The following is an 8,429-nucleotide window of genomic DNA, read 5'->3' as shown; positions in this document are numbered from 1 at the left end:
CGTTCAGTCCTACTTACAAGTCTAATGAGCACGATTTGTTCTGTTTCAAGAGTAAATAAAACCAAAATTCAGAGTAACAAATATTTTTTTCTTGCTTTTGAAGTTCACATGTCATGCTGTGCTTTAGCCAATAGAATGCATAATTCTTCTCGTTGTTCATGACATGCGCACGTTTTACTGGTGTCACGACAGTACAAATTGCATCGTTAAGCGTTCCTTATGTGACGTCATTTTAGTGTCTACAGACTGACAGACGACACATTACTGTATTGAGGTGCGAGTAGTTAAAACAGGTGATCACATCCAGTCGGCCTTCGGCCCCCTTTCGGGGGAAATAATAATACTCGGTAATTTTTTGTCTGCCCTGGAAATGCGCGCTCACCTTACTATCTATATACGCATGCGTGCACTTCATTTCAACTGATGTAGACAAAAAGCAGATGTAAATATACTTTTGTAGAAATTTTATTCAAGAACATATTAAAAGCTTACCAAAGTTTTTTTTTAAGTCTAACGTTAATATTAAGTACGGTCAAATTTGATTAAGAAGTTAGCAGACAGGATCACCTACAAAAGTTGTAATGATTTTCAAACAAGACCTAAAGGTCGAGCGCTTTCGAATAGTTCACCATTCTTCTTCAGGAGAATAAAGTGTAGTCCTAACTAAACTAAATCAAAAAACATACATCGAATATAGGCCATACTTAATAAATGCTTAATTAATGTTAAGCCTAAGACAAGTGGGCTTATGAGAGTTCGTTGTCTGCGATTATAATTCTTTTGTATTATTCTACATATCCTATATTTAAAGAAGTACAAATCTTTACTGACTGCAAATGTTTTGCGGGCTTCTTCTAGTTTCAATTATTAAAATTTTTATTTTTTTGTAGATGGCAGCACCGACGTTTGTTTTCTTTTCAATATTGTAATACTAATTTATGCACAAATGCCATTGATAAAGACAATAAATGTTGGGGCTATACGACCTTCAGAATGGAAGCATGTTCCTAATATAAGGCGCTGCGGTGTGGTATGTATGGTATATGCTAAAATATGAATATTGTTATAAATGTTAAGAGGTGGCACAAAGTTTATGTAACTAACATACAACAATGATTTTGTAAAATATATAGTTTTTTTTCCCCATTACTGACTGCATAAAAAAGGTGAATTGAATATTTATATATTCCCAAATATTAAACTTTCTTACAGTCCTTTGTAGACTATACGTGTATTTCTTGGTAAAAACCGGGTTTCGATACCCGCGATGGGCACGGCACAAACAACCCATTATGTAGCTTTTTGGTTGACAACCAACTGTACTGTCCTTACGGTACGTTAGTCCTAACAACAACTTATTCCTGTTATCAGTCTTACAGAAGTTTTATTCAGAAACCAAAAAAAACGGTAAATTTTTGTTGAAAGCTTTATACATGTCAATATACATATAATATAATATAATATTACAAGTCAACCTTTAACCTGAAGTGACTGTGGCACCTTAGCAATGTCAGTGCTTCTTGAGTTGTGTGTGGGAATCAGTAAGATATCGAAAATCTTGGTGTGGTTTTATTTTTTGTTAAGTTATCCGATCTTTTTTTTTACAGTAATTTAACTAACAGTTACACCTGATTAATTTGAGTGTTCAGAGCTGATAATGCTCAAATATGTAGTTCACGGTATACCTTTCTTTAACCTATTGTGAGGAACATATTTCGTGTTGCAATATAGAAAACTAACACTAGTGAGAGAATATCGAAAAAACTGGACGTCCTCACACACATCTTCGCAAGTAGAAAGTGCAAAAAAGAATTTCATGAAATTCATCAAAGTTAAGTTTCTAACAGACTTATTAACGTAAAAGTTTGTCTAATTTAATCAGATAATTTAAGATTGCGAAAAGTATTTTTATTTCTCTTGGTTCTGAGGTTCGGATTATTACGACAACTTATTTCCAAGTTTATGATTTAGGACTAATCTAAATCTCCTAAGCTGGCCGAACTTTGTGAGATATTATTGGGATTACGGCCAAAAATACCGCCAACAGCGAGAGTAGTCAACTGATGAATCACTGCATTCTAGTAATTATAAGTACTAGGTGATGATACCCATTAAGGAAACAAAAATGTATATATAGGACAATGTTAGATAATGTCCCTCCTCCTCCTTTCGTTATCAAATCCCTAATGACTTTATTAGATGCTTATTGCATATCTTGCTTTGTGGGAGGTAATTATAGGCTCATTTAACTCATTAAGTACTTGTGTCTTTAAATTCAAAGCCAAAAGTCTATAAAGAAGTGGAAACTTGCCCTATTTCAGGATGTGTTTTTTATCCCCATACTCCGACGAAAATCCTAAACAAAGTAGCCCACGTATACCGTCAGATAGTTTGAATTTAATGTAATCGAGCAGCCAACTCTGGGTAATGGATGCTAACATACACACATAATGGATCATGTGTTTAATAGGAAGAACTGTATTTTAACGACCGGATTAAGATTTAGTTCTGATCCTTGCTTTGATCAGATATTAATAATTTGGCTTGTCATCCGTAATATACTTAGATTTGTAAGATAAAGGGTTATAATATTAGCTTCATACAGTTGCACTATAAAGACAATAAAAGAAGAAAAATATAATTGTTACGTCAGGCTTTGCAAGCAAACCTGAAAAGAGGAATGAAGATTGGCGCGAACACCAATAGAACGTCACATGAGTTGTACGCAGGAGGCAGAACTGGGCTAAGACCTTGAATATTCTTGGAAGATTGTACTAATACATGTTGTTGAGACAAGAGGTGCCGACACCCTGTTCATGCGGCTGACTGCTAGAATCACGTGTGTCTCAAGGTTCGAGTCCACTTTTCTTTAGGGGTTATGAAATATTTTGTAATGAGAAAATATAAATTATCGCCTTGAATTTTGAAAAATAAAACCGTACACCAGAATATACTACATGGGGAAGAAATTCGCTAACCCCCAATTTCTAGCTTACCAGTAGGAAGGTAGTAGTGACTGTGTTTGTTTTGTCATAATTTTGTTAGAGTCATATCTAGGACCTGAGAAATACACGGCAACTAAATTTGACGTTACGTGTCTTCGTTGCTGAGCCGGCAAATAATGCATCTTTAAAGTCTACGTGAATATGGCGACCACACAAACAGAACCCGTGTGTAGTTTTTATACGGAATTTAGAAAATGTAAGAAAAATAGCTCGTAACTGTATTAACGCTGACAATTTGCCACCAAGGGACCTCTAATCAGTACAACATGTGGTAGATTGATCATCACGTGAAGACAACATTCCGTAGATATCATAACGATCCTGGACAGAGCATGCACGGCCTAGTTAGTGTTTAGTTTATTGGACTGGAGGGAAGGGGGGGGGGGATCTCAAGGTCTCGTATACCAGACGTGGTGTTTCCAAAGACGTTCTGCACTTTTAGCTATGGATGCGTTGTAGGAGTGATAGTCAATGTTCCTATTCGGTTAAGACTAGCCGCTTTAGATGGCGAGTACTGCTGACTGAATGCTTTCCTTCTGCTCTGCATTTAGAAATTAAATAAGGCCCTGCCTGGATAATAAGGGATCTTTGGCCTGGTCGTTTTGCCCATTGTATGCATAAGGTGTCGTTCAGATGAACAAACAAATATCACACATGTTAAGCTTCATAATTCAACATTTAGTGCATGAATTATAAACCTATTATAGACTTAAAAATGGGGGACATTTATTTAAAAAAACGCCCATAATCCAGTTAGCTTAGCAACACTAGTTCTGTTTACTACTCATCAAGAAGTATCAAGCCTTTCAATGTCGTCTAACTCTAAGGAAACCCTTAAACAGAATTATTGGACCAACGGAGGAGTTTAAATGTGTTAATCTTGTCTTGTTGTCGTTTTACGCACGTCAGATCCAGAGATCTAACCCTAATGATAGACAAACCACTGAGTAACGACTAAGCCGTGTTTAGTACTCGGCCGTGACGTCTTTGGACGAAATGTGGTGATATTACTGTCAAGTGTGACTCTTTAATTAAGGAAAATGCACGTATTTAGTTTGTTTTGTTTTTTTTCTGACTGCAGCCGTAAAGTCAGTACTTTCCATTAAATGAAGTTTAAACTGCTCGGTTTCCTTTTACAATAATCCATTACTTAGGCATTCTTTCAACGTTCTAAAAAGAAATATGCCAAAAAGACTTGCAACTAAAAAAAAAATGCAGGAAAAGAGAAACATTTAAGTAATATTCGAACTCGTTGGTGGTAGTTTCGTGAATCGTATGGTTTGTGAAAGATAGGGAGAGGTTAGTTTTTATTATTGTAGATATCTGAAAATTCATATCTTTATGCCGTTGCCACCACAAAGAACCTCACTTTTATATATTTTTTTATGTTATACCTGAAATTGTAACTGAGTTGGTTGTATTAAGGAAATGTATTCTTGTTATCAGAAATGAGAAATAAAAATGATGAGTTAAAAGTGAAAAGAATTCGAAACATTTAGAGGAATGTATGCGTATTTAGAGATCCTACATGTGTTGTGGAGAATAATAATAAGTTAAATATTCGATAATTACTTTTTTGTGGCATCATCCATTTTCCTGACGCTAGCAGCAGTAAATTCACTATTCTTAGAAGTACTATCGTAATATGCTACACGAGGCAGAGGATCGAAAGGAGAATTCGCCTTCTTTACTTCATTTTACTTTAACCCTGACCTCCCATGAGATAAGTATTATAAACCTTAGAAGAAGTACTCAAAAAAATACTGGATTAGCGATCAAATCACCTTGGGTACTTGTCTGTAAAACCAGTTTCTGTCATGAGTCAAGTGAAGTTTGAAACGGTGTACCTAAGATAGAAAGCTTTGTTGCCTGGAGACATTGTAGTGTGTGTGGCGAAGGTCGACGAGAGACGCTAGTAGATACCTGAAACAGGGGGCTTCGTTTCTGTGCATTTGTTACACTTTAGATAGAGTTTCTGAAAGTTCGCATCTCTCTATCCTATCCCAACCCCAACCCCCCCATGCCTAAGCGGTAAGTCTGCAAGATTAAGATGTTAAAAATCGGGTTTCGATATTCGTGTTAGGTAGAGCACAGATAGCCCATTGTATAGCTTTGCGCTTAACAGCAATCAACCAACCTATCTTACGCACGAACTCCCTCTTGCGGAGGAAAATTGAAACATCCTAAACTTTTAAGGGTAAGAAGTGTAATGACTCATCTGCGAGTTATCTAATACTGACCCTGTACAGATAGGCCCTTCGTAAAGAGGGAGTTTTGCCTTGTTCAGAGAATGTCAAGCGTTGATCTGATAGGAGACTCGAAGAAGAAGAAGAAAGATAGGAGACTCGAAGAGGAAGAAAATAAAATAGCTCGTACAACATTATAGGGGAGAAAGAATTTCCTATTCGAATACAATTTTTAATTATTTATTTCATAAAAACTGTTGCCAGTTCGTGGTTGGAAAGGTTTCTGTAAGTCGTCTAAGGTGCGTACGATGTATAAAGAGAAAACATTGCTGGATTTAGATGGTGGTAAAAAATAAAATAAAAAAATCTGTGAGTTGAAAGTTCATTTTATATCTCGATCTACACTTACAAGGGTCACTCTTCTAATTAACAGCTACATCTCGACCTACCTCTAGAAGGGTCACTCTTCTAATTAACAGCTACATCTCGACCTACCTCTAGAAGGGTCACTCTTCTAATTAACAGCTACATCTCGACCTAATAACGAACCACGTGCAAATTGAATCTTATTCGGTTGCTGTTTTAATACGTAGTAAGTAGTATAAAAAAAGTATTATAAATAAAGGTAAATGGTCGACAAAATCCCAACGTGCCTTTTTTTCTGGGACAAGTAGTGACTGGTGTGCTCGGGCTATGAATCCCTGAAGTCGAGGGTTCGTAGTTCACGTCTCGTTACCAGACAAAACAGCGCTCCTCATTTTGGGGCCATGGATGCGCCATAAGACTGGTGATCAAATCCTACTATTGGATCGAATAAGAGTAACACAAAAATTGGCTAACTGCCATCCCTCTAGTCTATCAGTTCAAAATTAAGGAGGGCTATGCGCAGACTGCTCTTTATGTAGCTTTGCCGAAATGTCTGAAAATGTTTGGTACACACCTTTACATAACGCTTTCATCAGAAAATTGCCTTGATGATCTCTGTAGGTTAACTCAGGTGAGGAGTGTTTTTATTTGTAAGTTGACTTGACGATCTTGTGAGTTAACTCAGGTGAGGATTGTTTTTATTTGTAAGTTGACTTGACGATCTTGTGAGTTAAGTCAGATGAGGAGTGTTTTTATTTGTAAGTTGACTTGACGATCTTGTGAGTTAAGTCAGATGAGGAGTGTTTTTATTTGTAAGTTGACTTGATGATCTCTGTGAGTTTACTCAAATGAGGTGCTTTCATTTGTAAGTTGACTTGATGATCTCTGTGAGCTAACTCAGATAAGGAGTGTTTTCGTCTGTAGATTGTCTTGATGGTCTCTGTGAGATAAATCAGATGAGGAGTGTTTTTAAAAGCAGATCTTATCTTTTTTAGTTTTTCGAACTAGTAAGACCAGAGGACATAGCAGAGTTGTTTAAGCTTGGTGTTACCAATTTAGTGAAAACAGGACATTTTCCACGATCGTTTTATTTACTCGAAGAACATAGTCACTGGCAATAAAGAATGACACTTGTTCTGTATGGGACTAACTGCTGTTCCTTTGAAGAAAATATCGCAATAACATAGATTTTCATGAATAAACCATCATAAAAATACTTTTGACAAAACAAGACACATGAAATCAGAAACAGAGGAATATTTCACAAAAAAACATTTAACATACCACAGTTATATTTTGGAATTCTATTGCGTTTTATTGATTTATTGTTTTTAAATATTTTTGACGTAGAACTGCGGATGTCTCATACGTTTCATATTACGTTCGATTTATGTGTAATTTTCCACCTTTTCTTCTATAGACTAGCAATAAGTTTGTTTGTTTGTTTGTTTGTTTTGAATTTCGCGCAAAGCTACACGAGGGCTATCTGCATTGGTAAAAGAGTAGCCCAAGAGTTGGCGGTGGGTGGTGATGACTAGCTGCCTTCCCTCTAGTCTTACACTGCTAAATTAGGGACGGCTAGCGAATAGTGGGATTGACCGTCACATTATAACGCCCCCATGGCTGAAAGGGCGAGCATGTTTGGTGGGACGGGGATGCAAACCCGCGACCCGCAGATTGCGAGTCGAGCGTCCTAACCACCTGGCCATGCCGGGCCTTCTAGAAGGATTATGACTGTTCTTGGCAACTCTAGTAGTGCCAGACACCCTCTATTTTTGTATATAAGCCCGGCAAATAAAGCGGAGGTAGAATGACGGCATATATAATCGCAGATAGCAGATTGAAGGGAGATATAGAGACAGATAATTGAGTCAAGCGAGTGGTAGTGACCTTAAGTAAAGTGCGTGAATCGTTGTGAATTATAGCGTGTGTGGAAGTTAAAGTGACCGTGGAAATTCTGTGTATTGCAAAGTTGTATTGAGAAAGAATAAACTAGTACTAGTTTTATTTAAGAAAGGACTTGTATCGCTGAAGTTCCTCGGGAAGAATTTATACCGGAAATTAACAAACGACCAGAGACGTAACAGTATAAACTATCTACAGTGTTTATATGTTACGGCTTTATTTGCTTTAGACATTGATTCATTTAGGTTAATAATTGTTTAATTCGATTGTTTGAGTTTACTTAATTTGATTCAACTAATAAAAGTTTCATGCCAAAGTTAAGTTAATTGTAAAAATAAGAATTAAGTGATTAATTGCCAATCAACGAAAGAAAGTTTGTCTTGTGATTGACAAACCAGTAAACAGTAATTATTTTATGCTGAAATTACGGGTATAACTTCCTACTATTAAACAATAACTCTCTGACCTCATAACTAAGTAGAAAAATCAGTCATTTTCACATATGTTCAAATTAATCGAATTTTCATTAGTTCAATTAAACTACGCCTTCGTGATAATTAATATAATAATATTGATAAGTTAATTAAATAACCTCATGAAAATGAGTTAATTTAACTCATTTCAAAATTATATTGTAATTTAATTCATATGACAAGTTAATTGGCCCATTTTGTTTTTCTTCTACTATAAAACCTAGAACTATGAGGGACAGTGAAAATCAGAGCATTAAGACACTGTAGCATCTTTACAAGTTTTCACATTAAAGAAACAAAACATACGGATATAATGATAAATGTGTTACAACTTTTCCTTCCATTGAAGAATGTTTTAACTAGAGGAAATAGGAAGTCAGTTTCCCTCATGGTCTAGATCTCATTTCTGACAGCCAATGATATATATATACTAGCATGTCAGCATTCTATATTTTGATTACTATTGTTGCGTCAGCGAGGTCGCGTGACTAGTG

The sequence above is a fragment of the Limulus polyphemus genome, unplaced genomic scaffold (assembly GCF_000517525.1).
Source record: "Limulus polyphemus unplaced genomic scaffold, Limulus_polyphemus-2.1.2 Scaffold1240, whole genome shotgun sequence".
NCBI classification, from domain to species: Eukaryota; Metazoa; Arthropoda; class Merostomata; order Xiphosura; family Limulidae; genus Limulus; species Limulus polyphemus.
Note: the sequence above shows the minus strand (reverse complement) of the source record.